The sequence below is a fragment of the Galleria mellonella genome, unplaced genomic scaffold (assembly GCF_026898425.1).
Source record: "Galleria mellonella isolate WM207_F2 unplaced genomic scaffold, CSIRO_AGI_GalMel_v1 utg746, whole genome shotgun sequence".
NCBI lineage: Eukaryota > Metazoa > Arthropoda > Insecta > Lepidoptera > Pyralidae > Galleria > Galleria mellonella.
In genome coordinates this window covers 1,646,373-1,661,033 of record NW_026442148.1, presented here as the reverse complement: position 1 = coordinate 1,661,033, position 14,661 = coordinate 1,646,373, and the positions used below count along the sequence as shown (strand labels likewise).

The following is a 14,661-nucleotide window of genomic DNA, read 5'->3' as shown; positions in this document are numbered from 1 at the left end:
AAATGCTATAAAATATCTTTGGTCGCGTGCGCTGCGGAAACTATTGGTGATAGAACAAAAGTATGTTCTACAATATTGAAGAAAATATGAATAACTACAAAAAACTTGGCGATACTATATGTCCAACTATTATCGTTATGTCACAATAATCACTTTTTAAAATGTTGTAAAAATGTCCACCCGTGCGAAGCCGGGACGGGCCGCTAGTGCAGTAATAAATATAAAAAACACAATCAATCTTCTTTTGAAATCAATTAAAAATTGCTTAGAATTGTATGTCTCGTATACTTATTTAACAATACAAGGCTGGCCGTATTGTAAAGATGGGTAATAACCAGTATCTATATATTGTAGTTACAATATCTAAACATATATTGGGCCAATAACAGTTATTTTTTCGATATTTAATATATAATATCGAAAAAAAGAATCTGTTTGTAATAAATATATGTATCCGACTGGTATGGGCGATATCGCAATAGGTGGTCATCAATATATGGAAAAATCCAATATATAAATATCAGATATTACACAGGTATACATATTTCCTATAATAATTCGATATCGTAATAATCTGTTATTCAATATGTAATATTGAAAAGAAGAACCCGCTCGTAATGAATATAGATATCAGACTGGTATAGGCGATATCGCAGTGGATAGTCATCAATATACAGAAGAATCCAATATATAGATATCAGATATTACACATCTCTACATATTTCCTATAATAATTAGATATATGAACAATCTGTTATCCAATATGTAATATCGAAAAGAAGAACCCGCTCGTAATGAATATAGATATCCGACTGGTATAGGCGATATCGCAATGGATAGTCATCAATATACAGAAGAATCCAATATATAGATATCAGATATTACACATCTATACATATTTCCTATAATAATAAGATATCGTAACAATCTGTTATTCAATATGTAATATTGAAAAGAAGAACCCGCTCGTAATGAATATAGATATCAGACTAATATGGGCGATATCGCAATGGGTGGTCATCAATGTACGGAAGAATCCAATATATAGATATCAGATATTACACATCTCTACATATTTCCTATAATAATTAGATATATGAACAATCTGTTATCCAATATGTAATATCAAAAAGAAGAACCCGCTCGTAATGAATATAGATATCAGACTAATATGGGCGATATCGCAGTGGGTGGTCATCAATGTACGGAAGAATCCAATATATAGATATCAGATATTACACATCTCTACATATTTCCTATAATAATTAGATATATGAACAATCTGTTATCCAATATGTAATATCAAAAAGAAGAACCCGCTCGTAATGAATATAGATATCAGACTAATATGGGCGATATCGCAGTGGGTGGTCATCAATGTACGGAAGAATCCAATATATAGATATCAGATATTACACATCTCTACATATTTCCTATAATAATTAGATATATGAACAATCTGTTATCCAACATGTAATATCAAAAAGAAGAACCCGCTCGTAATGAATATAGATATCAGACTAATATGGGCGATATCGCAGTGGGTGGTCATCAATGTACGGAAGAATCCAATATATAGATATCAGATATTACACATCTCTACATATTTCCTATAATAATTAGATATATGAACAATCTGTTATCCAACATGTAATATCAAAAAGAAGAACCCGCTCGTAATGAATATAGATATCAGACTAATATGGGCGATATCGCAGTGGGTGGTCATCAATGTACGGAAGAATCCAATATATAGATATCAGATATTACACATCTCTACATATTTCCTATAATAATTAGATATATGAACAATCTGTTATCCAATATGTAATATCAAAAAGAAGAACCCGCTCGTAATGAATATAGATATCAGACTAATATGGGCGATATCGCAGTGGGTGGTCATCAATGTACGGAAGAATCCAATATATAGATATCAGATATTACACATCTCTACATATTTCCTATAATAATTAGATATATGAACAATCTGTTATCCAATATGTAATATCAAAAAGAAGAACCCGCTCGTAATGAATATAGATATCAGACTAATATGGGCGATATCGCAGTGGGTGGTCATCAATGTACGGAAGAATCCAATATATAGATATCAGATATTACACATCTCTACATATTTCCTATAATAATTAGATATATGAACAATCTGTTATCCAATATGTAATATCAAAAAGAAGTACCCGCTCGTAATGAATATAGATATCAGACTAATATGGGCGATATCGCAGTGGGTGGTCATCAATGTACGGAAGAATCCAATATATAGATATCAGATATTACACATCTCTACATATTTCCTATAATAATTAGATATATGAACAATCTGTTATCCAATATGTAATATCAAAACGAAGAACCCGCTCGTAATGAATATAGATATCAGACTAATATGGGCGATATCGCAGTGGGTGGTCATCAATGTACGGAAGAATCCAATATATAGATATCAGATATTACACATCTCTACATATTTCCTATAATAATTAGATATATGAACAATCTGTTATCCAATATGTAATATCAAAAAGAAGAACCCGCTCGTAATGAATATAGATATCAGACTAATATGGGCGATATCGCAGTGGGTGGTCATCAATGTACGGAAGAATCCAATATATAGATATCAGATATTACACATCTCTACATATTTCCTATAATAATTAGATATATGAACAATCTGTTATCCAATATGTAATATCAAAAAGAAGAACCCGCTCGTAATGAATATAGATATCAGACTAATATGGGCGATATCGCAGTGGGTGGTCATCAATGTACGGAAGAATCCAATATATAGATATCAGATATTACACATCTCTACATATTTCCTATAATAATTAGATATATGAACAATCTGTTATCCAATATGTAATATCAAAAAGAAGAACCCGCTCGTAATGAATATAGATATCAGACTAATATGGGCGATATCGCAGTGGGTGGTCATCAATGTACGGAAGAATCCAATATATAGATATCAGATATTACACATCTCTACATATTTCCTATAATAATTAGATATATGAACAATCTGTTATCCAATATGTAATATCAAAAAGAAGAACCCGCTCGTAATGAATATAGATATCAGACTAATATGGGCGATATCGCAGTGGGTGGTCATCAATGTACGGAAGAATCCAATATATAGATATCAGATATTACACATCTCTACATATTTCCTATAATAATTAGATATATGAACAATCTGTTATCCAATATGTAATATCAAAAAGAAGTACCCGCTCGTAATGAATATAGATATCAGACTAATATGGGCGATATCGCAGTGGGTGGTCATCAATGTACGGAAGAATCCAATATATAGATATCAGATATTACACATCTCTACATATTTCCTATAATAATTAGATATATGAACAATCTGTTATCCAATATGTAATATCAAAAAGAAGAACCCGCTCGTAATGAATATAGATATCAGACTAATATGGGCGATATCGCAGTGGGTGGTCATCAATGTACGGAAGAATCCAATATATAGATATCAGATATTACACATCTCTACATATTTCCTATAATAATTATATATGAACAATCTGTTATCCAATATGTAATATCAAAAAGAAGAACCCGCTCGTAATGAATATAGATATCAGACTAATATGGGCGATATCGCAGTGGGTGGTCATATATCCAATATATAGATATCAGATATTATACATCTCTACATATTTCCTATAATAATTAGATATATGAACAATCTGTTATCCAATATGTAATATCAAAAAGAAGAACCCGCTCGTAATGAATATAGATATCAGACTAATATGGGCGATATCGCAGTGGGTGGTCATCAATGTACGGAAGAATCCAATATATAGATATCAGATATTACACATCTCTACATATTTCCTATAATAATTAGATATATGAACAATCTGTTATCCAATATGTAATATCAAAAAGAAGTACCCGCTCGTAATGAATATAGATATCAGACTAATATGGGCGATATCGCAGTGGGTGGTTATCAATGTATGGAAGAATTCAATATATAGATATCAGATAAAAAAATTCCCTAATGTTTTACCTTTGAATATTTAATTTAAAATAATAGTAATAAAATATGTTAAAAAAAATATTATAATGAAACTAATTCAGACTTATTTGGACTTATTTGTCGAGCAGTAGGCACATACTACAGTCGTACCAAATTATCTTCGTTTTTTATGAGAATAGCACCTGAATGATCATCCTTACGCACGTATATACGACACGTATATACGACTCGGCACATATATATATATATATATATATATATATATATATATATATATATATATATATATATAATTCCTATAATAATTAGTTAATTAATATCGTAACAATCTTTTATCCAATATATAATATCAAAAAGAAGAAGCTGCTCGTAATAAATATAGATATGTAAATATAGACTGGTATGGGCGATATTGCTGTGGGTAGTCATCAATGTATGGAAGAATTCAATATATATAGATATCAGATATTGTAATATCATATACATATTTCCTATAATAATAACAAATTAGTAACAAAGTAAGCAAAGGCGAACTTATCATTGAAAGAGATCTCTTCCAGTCAACCTAACATAGTGGCTTAGGAAGTAGTGAGTTAATATTGTTTTTCTTAATGGATGATAGGTGAGGATGAAGCAGGTCATCCTGAATCCTCAGATATGACAACGCATGGGGGGTATCATGGGCGAAACAGTATACTCTGTTATGTCCACGGTACTGCTCATGTCTATAGGCGACGGTTACCATTTTCCATCAGGTGGGCCGTCAGCTTGTTTGCCATTCTAAGTTGTATAAAAAAAAAAGATTAGTTAGCCCATTGTGTATATAACAATAAGTCAATCACGATGGTTTCCAGGAGGAACCATGAGGAGGTCGACCTGACGGTGAACAATCCCCATTACTAACAATCCCTTCTCCCCCTAGTATTTTTTATCATCTACATAAAGCTATGTTATCAGAGAGTAACATAGATATATGTATTATTTTCAAAAGTTCTATATCTTCGTGCGAAACCGGGCTAGATCGCTAGTGTTATCAAACACACAATGGCGAAAAATATTACAAACAGAACAACAACACACACACACACACACACACACACACACACACACACACACACACACACACACACACACACACACACACACACACACACACACACACATCAGCATTCCCCCTTTGGTTACAGTCAATGGTTCTCAAAGTTATATTACTCTTTTCAAAGGACTTCCAATAAGGATTCCCTTCTTTGGTTAGGACCTGTGGTTCTTAAAGTTACGTTCCCTTTTTAAAGAACTTCCAATAATAATCCCCTTCTTTGGTTAGGGCCTATGGTTCTCAAAGTCATATTACTCTTTTCAAAGGACTTCCAATAAGGATTCCCTTCTTTAGTTAGAACTTGCGGTTCTCAAAGTTTTGTTACTAGAGGACTTACAAAAAGGACTTCCTTCTTTGATTAGTACCTCTTTAGTAGTTGGTACCTCTGTCCCATTCGTGTTTTAACCGTGAAGCAGTTGTGTTTGCATGGCTGTGTTTCGGTTTGAAAGGTGGGATATAGCGTGAATTTACTGGGTACAGAGGAATAACACCTGAGTCCTCAGAAATGGCAACGCATGGGGGGTATCATCGGCGAAACAGTATACTCTGTTATGTCCACGGTACTGCTCATGTCTATAGGCGACGGTTACCACTTTCCATCAGGTGGGCCGTCAGTTTGTTTGCCATTCTAAGTTGTATAAAAAAAATAGCGATTGCTAACGTTAAAACGTATAACCAGTTTTAACAGAAAATAACGAAAAATTGACAAATTGTTTGAATTACAAAAAGAACGCTTTATAACACCTGGTGACACCTAGTCTTTCCTTCGTCTATCTCATTCAGTTATTCCTGGGTTTCCCTCTTCCTCTTTTACCTTCTATTCTTCCTTCTAGTATGCTCTTTAAAAATCGTCATGTCGCATAACGTGGCCCATAACTGATACACATATTTAAATACATTTTTTTTTTTATAAATACCATTCCATTTTCCTCTTAAAAATCATTTAAATTTATTTTTATATACATACTAGCTTATTCGGCAAACGTTGTTTTACCATATACATTATTTCGAGAACTATACATGAAAATATTTCGTACTACAATTATTATATTCGATCGCCATCTTGCAAGCCTATTGCGGCATATAAAAATCGTGATTAAAAAACAGGGGTTGATTGTAAAAGCGTAAAAATTTGAATTTGTATGTATTTTTTAATGCTAAATCATAATAAAATAAAAATAAAAAAAATTGTCACCAAAAATAAAAAAAATTTTTGGTTGTGGGTCACCTTTATCATTGAGGGGTATGAAAAATAGATGTTGGCCGATTCTCAGACCTACCCAATATGCACACAAAATTTTATGAAAATCAGTAAAGCCGTTTCGGAGGAGTTTGGTAACAAACACCGCGACACGAGAATTTTATATATAAGATTTTAATATGTTATTTCTTTATTTAATATAAATCGAAATTATTGTATGACTAATTTATTTAAAAACTAACAATTATAATGTGAAATAAATAAATATAATACTAACATCTGAATTGACGCATGTATATTAGCTAGCTATCAACATAATTTCGCTACACCCAAACAGGGTTTCATGGGGGGGGAAAGGGATTGTTAGCAATGAGAGTTGACAGCCCCATTGTTAACATTGTACCCCATTAGGTCGATCTCCACGTGGTTCCCCCTGGAAAACATCGTGAACAATTCTCGTTGAATTCATCACGATGGGCTAACTGACCTGCTTCATCCTCACCTATCATCTTTCACTGGTGCCCCGCCGGTGTATACCGATAGCGCGGGTGGGGTTACCATTCCATTATCACCCATTAATAAAAAACAGGGTTTCATATACTTACTCTGTATTAGAACATTGTAATGACTCTATATTATGTATGTGAATGCATTATAATAAATAAATAAATAAATAAAACTCTCCCCCTCCCCCCATTCTTCTAAAGTAAGTACTGCAATAACACCTGAGTCCTCAGGAATGGCAACGCATGGGGGGTATCATCGGCGAAACAGTATACTCTGTTATGTCCACGGTACTGCTCATGTCTATAGGCGACGGTTACCACTATCCAGCAGGTGGGCCGTCAGCATGTTTGCCATTCTAAGTTGTATAAAAAAAAATGGCACTGCACTTACTCTTTGATATCGAGTGGCCGCTGGATACAAAATTTATCTGCGTCTGCGCATTTTGAGAGGTTCAATTTGCAATTCACCTTTTCAATGTCCAAGTTGTCCATTTTCTGTAACAAAATTTACATAGATATATCTAAATAGTAAAAATGTGGTCCGGGCATAGAACGGACCACCTATTCTTGACCCGTAGGTATCGTAAGGGACCTTAAGGTCTAAGCATGTACTTTTAAAATATGGCGGGAAGAGATTGTTAGTAATGGGGAGATGTTAGTCCCCATTGTTATTTTTTTTATGGACGATAATGGAATGGTAACCCCGCCCGCGCTATCGGGATACACTGGCAGGGCACCAGTGATAAATGACTGAAGGGATGAAAGCAGGTCAGTTAGTCCATCCTGACGAATTCAACTAAAATTTGCCACGATGGTGTCCAAGGGGAACCACGTGGAGGTCGACCTGACAGGGTATATTGCTAGTAATGGTGTTTATTTGCCCCCATTACTAACAATCTCTTTTCCCCCCTCCCCTTTGCTATTTTTTTATGAGTGAAAATGGTATGGTAACCCCGCCTGCGCTAACGGGATAAGCTGGCGGAGCACCAGTGAAGGGTGATAGATGAGAATGAAAACAGGCCAGTTAGCCCATCATGATGAATTCATCAGGAATTAACCATGATAGTTTCTAGGGGGAACCGCGAGGAGGTCGGCCTGGTTGGGTATATTGCTAGCAATGGGATTCTCAGTCTCCATTACAAACAATCCCTTTCCCCCTCTGTATGAAAGAATTATTTTCACCCCTTTAAATGATTCAAATATAGGCTGTATACAATTGTCGAAAATTCTTATATATAAGCCGGGTTGGGTTCAGTAGAAAATAGTAGTTATTAGTAGAAATAATTATAATAAATGGACCGCGAAATTAATCATATATATACATTATACGTATATTAAAACACTGTTTTGATTACACTACGCGAGTTTATCGTACGATATTGACCTCTGGATGTACAATAAAAGCTTCCACTGTAAATAAATAATATATTTATGTACACACACACACACACACATACACACATACACACACATGTTCGCACGCACACACACACACACATTCACACACACACACACACACACACACACACACACACACACACACACACACACACACACACACGTAACAATGTGTGTGTAATATAACGTAATAAAATATAGATACCTAGGTCGGTAACATTTTTATATGCAACTTAGAATGGCAAACAAGCTGATGGTTTACCTGATGGAAAGTGGTAAGCGTCGCCTATAGATACGAGCAGTACCATGGACATAACAGACATTTTACCAGAGGGTGACTTTGTACAAAAGTCGTTTGTTTAGGCACCTCTGTCCCATTCATGTTTCTACTGTGAAGCAGTTATGTTTGCATGGCTGTGTTTCGGTTTGAACGATGGGATATGGCAGTGAATTTACATGGTACAGAGGAATAACACCTGAGTTCTCCGAAACGGCAACGGATGGTGGTTTTTTTTTTTTTTTTTTTTTTTTTTTTTTTTTTTTTTTTTTTTTTTTTTTTTTTTTTTATACAACTTAGAATGGCAAACAAGCTGACGGCCCACCTGATGGAAAGTGGTAACCGTCGCCTATAGACATGAGCAGTACCATGGACATAATAGAGTATACTGTTTCGCCCATGATACCCTCCATGCGTTGCCATTCCTGAGGACTCAGGTGTTATTCCTCTGTACCCAGTAAATTCAGGCCATATCTCACCCTTCAAACCGAAACACAGTTATGCAAACACAACTGCTTCACGGTTGAAACACGAATGGGACAGAGGTACCCAAGCAATCGACTTTTGTACAAAGTCTCCCTCTGGTAAAATATAGCAATGGGATTCTCAGTCTCCATTACTAACAATCCCTTTCCCCCCTCCTACGATAGTTATCAATTACGTTACAGTTTATTTTTTAAATAAATATGGGTGCGTTTTTAGAAATATACATATATAATTCATATATATATATACATACTAGGCACTGGTATTATTTATAATGTTTTAAACTATTGGCAAAACTCCCCTTTATGGGGAAGGCTTATGTCCAGCAGTGGGACAGTTAACGGGTGAAATGATGACATATTGTAATGGAAATAATAGGAAATACACCTTTATTTTCTTTGCAAGAAGGTCCAAAATGGACTCTCAAAATTGACCGATGTTAATCGGTCACACACCTAGAGTTCATCAGACATAAGCGTTTAAGATAAAATGACCTTTATTGAATTTCTTATCTTATTTGTAATATAATAAAATTGAATTTAGACGGTGTATATACATTAGAGATATTTAAGAACAATTTATATGGTGAGCAAAACGTGCGTGAACGAAATGGTAATCGGTGATTGGAAGCCGATATGGAAGGTTTTTTTATGCGACTTAAAATAGCAAACGTACTGATAGCCTACCTGATGGAAAGTGGTAACCGTCGCCTATAGACATGAGCAGTACCATGCACATAACAGAGTATAATGTTTCACCCACGATACCCCCCATGTGTTGCCATTCCTGAGGACTCAGTAAATTCACGCCATATCCCACCCTTCAAACCGAAACACAGCAATGCAAACAACTGCTTCACGGTAGAAACACGAATGGGACAGAGGTACCCAAGCAATCGACTTTTCTACAAAGTCTCCCTCTGATAGCCGATTTATAAGCACGTTTATAGTTAAGCTACTCATTTTAATTACATAGGTAGTTATTTCCAATAATTACGAGTACATATAACTTACTTAACTGACCTGCATATTGGAATCTAGACTATGATTACACCTAGGTTTTGCGCAATATATCACCATTAATAGAAGAAGAGAAAGTTTTAAACCATATTTTACGTGTTCTAGTGTAATTTTCAAACGACTTCAAAAATTAATAATGTCTTTCTATTAGAGTGTCGTATTAACACGAAGGAAAGAGAAGAACTCATGCGCCACTTTAACTTGAATAAATTTAACGCTAGCCTTATTCAATCTATGTTAGCTGAACTTAAACCAGACATTTTTTAACATCTCTGTAAATTATTGATGCCCATTAATTCTTCTCTTTCCGCGTCTAGGGAAAGTAGATAAAGTTTTGTTTGAGAAATCAGTTCAGGGTACGATAGGACTGATATACCTGAAGAAGGTAAAAGCCCTTAAAATAATATTAATTTTTTTTTTTATTTTTTTTATTTAACACTTATAATTATTTTCCTTGATGTTTTACGCTATTAACTTGCCTAATTATACAGTACTATCATACCTACTTGTACAACAATTAGTCCATTGCCCTAAGTTTGTCTTGTAAAGATTGCTATCAGCAATAAGACCGCCTCACTGTACTTATACAATTGTATCGTTACATTTATTAATTGTCTTGCTTATTTCCTATATTGTATAATGCAAATAAAGTGTATTCATTCATCAATTCTTGGAGTCAACCTTGAAAAACCAAAATAAGAAAGTGTCTATAGAGTATGTATATAAACCATAAAATATATGGTGAAAAATTACTTGGGGTGGCCGACTTAACTAGACCCAAGATCTACTGTTTACTGAGGAGACCCTGTGCGATCTACCAATTACATACTTTTGAAATCACAAACGAAAAAACATAAGTACACAACTATGTAATATTATAGTATTTGTTATTTTATTAAGAGGGAAAACATAAAACTGGAACTGATTCTCAGCAACTACTTGTTTATATTAGTGCGAGCGTTGCGTCCGAGCATCTTCCGCTGCATTAGCAATATATTATATTGTTCGCGTTGCCACCATCCACTGGACTGATAGTCACAATCGACCGGTCGTCCATCCCTACCTTGTACTTAGTACCAGATTGTTTTGTTTTTTTTTTTTGTTTATATTGACAAATAATTGCAATATTGCCACACTACAGTGAGCTAAAGTTACGAAATATTGTTAAGTTCCGTCAAAATAGACTGTTAGTTAACGTATGTCCCTAAATCTTTGACCTAGGGGTTATCACATCTTGGAATGCCGACGCGTTGCCTTCGGAGTCTGTATCAGAAAAGTGATACTCTACTCGCATTTATTTACCAGAGAGAAACTGTACAAAGTCTACGTAAATACTTTTATCCCATTCATGTTTTTGCCATGATTTTTTTTTATACAACTTAGAATGGCAAACAAGCTGACGGACCACCTGATGGAAAGTGGTAACCGTCGCCTATAGACATGAGCAGTACCATGGACATAACAGAGTATACTGTTTCGCCCATGATACCCTCCACGCATTGCCATTCCTGAGGACTCAGGTGTTATTCCTCTGTACCCTGTAAATTCACTGCCATATCGCACCCTTCAAACCGAAACACACAGCCATGCAAACACAACTGCTTTACAGTAGAATCTATGCTTCTATATGTATATTGTACATTACAAATAAGAGGGGAAATGGATTGTTAATAATGGGAATGAATAATCCTATTACTAGCAATACACCCTATCAGGTCGACCTCCTCGCGGTTCCCCCTGAAAACCATCGTGATTGGTTCATTGTTGAATTCCTCACGATAGGCCAACTTACCTGCTTCATCCTCAGCTATTATTCCTCACTGGTGTCCCGCCAGTGTATACCGATAGCACAGACGGGGTTACCATTCCATTATCATCCATTAAAAAAATACCACAAATAAATAAAAAAAAATTTTTTTTAATAAAAACTAATGCGACGGAAACGATCATTTACCTATAACACATAATTAGCCAACCCCCATTCCTTTCCCATTAATGTCGTAAAAGGCGACTAAGAGAGGGCGAGGGATGGGCAGCAGCGTCCGTTTTAAAACATCACCAAAGCCTAACTGCGGTTGCCAAACCGCCTGCTAAGCGTGGCAACTGTTGGCAAAATCTACTAATAAGGGGACGCCTATGTTCAGCAGTGGACAGTTAGCTGATTTGATGGTAATGACTGCCTAAATAAACGCAAATATCCGAAGTTCAAATTTCTATTTTAATAACATTTACAAATTACATTATACTTATAAAGAATTTATGACATTCTGTTTTTTATAAATAAAAAAAAAAATGTTTCATTACTCTACACTTTTTTAAAAATCCTATCTGTATACTTTTTTTTTTTTTATTTATTCGCCCAAAAACAGAGTAGGCTAAAGTCATTTACTTGGGGAGAAAGACTGAAAACAATTTCATTCTTTCAATCTTCAAAACAAATTTCAATTAGTACATAAAGTATATTATGAAGCTAAGTTAGGATACGACCCACCCGTGTGCCAAATGTCAATCAAATCCATACAGTAGTTTTTGCTTGAAAGAGCAACAACCATCAAGCCATCTTTACAAACTTTCGCATTTATTATATTAATAAGGCATACTAATTAATTGATTTTAAATCTATAAATTATAGTATATATATGTATATATATAGTATATATATTCTTATTTATGTAGGTTTATATTCATATGTATGCTTTAATATTGTATCTTTCAAGTATTTTATATATATAATGATTTATTATTTATGTAAATATTTATTTTAATTTCTGTTTAGCACTACTACTGCCCACTCACTATTTCCTATGCCACTGTGTTAGGTTGACTGGAAGAGATCTCTTTTAGAGATAAGTTCACCTTTGCTAACATTGTTATTAACTTAATTGTTGTTACTGTATGTTTTAGTGCAATAAAGAATATATATATAAATCATAAACTTATAGAAAACTCTCTTAGTAGCAACGACAAATTAAAAAAAAAACACACACACACACAACTCACCAGATAAGTGCGGTTCTAATAGAAAACTCTCGATATATCACACCAAATACACAGAACAAACAACTTTTACACTGCACAGAGTATTCGCGACTTTACTTTTTTTTTTTAACTTTAAAACAAGTTGTGCCTCGGTGCGTAGATGAAGTTCAAGTGTTAGAGATTTCCCGCGCATTCGCTATATATTGACAGTTAGTTTATTTTTGTCCCGAGCGAGAGCGCTGGTTGGTTCGTTCGAGGAATAGACAATGATTTTGTATTACCAACCTTATGAAATTAAATTTAATTAACCCCAACAACATCTGTTGAAAAAATGAAGTTAGAATTCTAAGTCAGGACAATTTTAAAAACAAACGTCTTTAAATTGTCTTATCTCAGATGCTCATTGTTTTAGATAACTCGGAATGTAGTAACTTGAAGAGCTGATAAAAAAATATGTTTACAGCCATAATCACTAATGGGATAGTCTAAGGCATCTATCGTTTCTTGCCGTTCTAATGAACGTACCACTAGACTTGCCCACATTTCGCAGAACACATTACAATCCAACGTGACCGCGGAAGAACCTATTACTACCTTAGATTAAATTGTTACTGGTACTTTACATCGCTGGAAAGTTAATCAGAAATTTTAATTGATGCAAAAATTCTTAGTATCGGCCAAATTCGAACTAATGACTTGCACTGGATCACAGTACTCTCAAATCAGAGTTTCAGGTGGTAATATAAAGATTGTCCAGTAGGTACTTAGATAGACTCTCACTCTACATTCTGTTCTGCAAAGAATTTGTATGACCAGTATAATAATTTAAAATACGTCCCACAAAACACCGTCTTCAATTGTGATAATACCAGTTATTTTGATTTAAAAAGTAAACTACTGAATCGGTTTTGATAAAATTTCTATGTAACCAATTTGTAAGTATATTCTTTCAGATAAGAAAATAACTTACCAAATCGGTTTACATCCGATGGAGTTATGAGGTGACAAACATAAAGAATACAAACAATTGACCTGGCTATGTCTTAGTTTGAAAGATTAAAAGTTTAGACAGTGAAGTTACAAGGTATAGAGACATCATATGAGCCCACAGGTGATTCAAATAAATAAATAAAAAATCACTCCTCAGGAATGTTAACGCATGAGGGATACCATGAATTCTGTGCTCAGAGTATTCTGTCATGTTTATAGGCGACGGTTATTACTTTCTATCAGGTGGGCCGTCAGCTTTTTTGCCATTCTAAGTTACATAAAAATATATATATATATACATTTACTAGCTGACCCCGTAAACGTTGTTTTACCACTAATTGAGAAATATAAAAATCGCGATTAAAAGACAGGGGTTGATCGTAAAACGATGAAAATTTAAAGTTGTGTGTATTTTTAATGCTAAATCATAATAAAATAAAAATGGAAAAATTTGTTAAAAAAATAAAAAAAAAATTTGGTGAGGGTCACCCTTATCATTGAGGGGTATGAAAAATAGATGTTGGCCGATTCTCAGACCTACCTAATATGCACACAAAATTTCATAAATATCGGTAAAGCCGTTTCGGAGGAGTTTGGTAACAAACATCGCGACACGAGAATTTTATATATAAGATATATTTTACAATTAATAAAGTCTAAATGA

General features: G+C 34.2%; 1 long non-coding RNA gene across 1 annotated transcript; it reads right to left on the bottom strand.

The window, feature by feature from the left end:
- Nucleotides 1-7,251: 7,251 nt before the first annotated feature.
- On the bottom strand, nt 7,252-13,364 carry LOC128202089 (uncharacterized). The gene is made up of 2 exons (XR_008253603.1): nt 13,029-13,364; nt 7,252-7,343 (listed from the first exon to the last, which is right to left on the bottom strand). It is a non-coding gene; the product is annotated as an uncharacterized LOC128202089 (long non-coding RNA).
- Between the last annotated feature and the right edge of the window lie 1,297 nt (nt 13,365-14,661).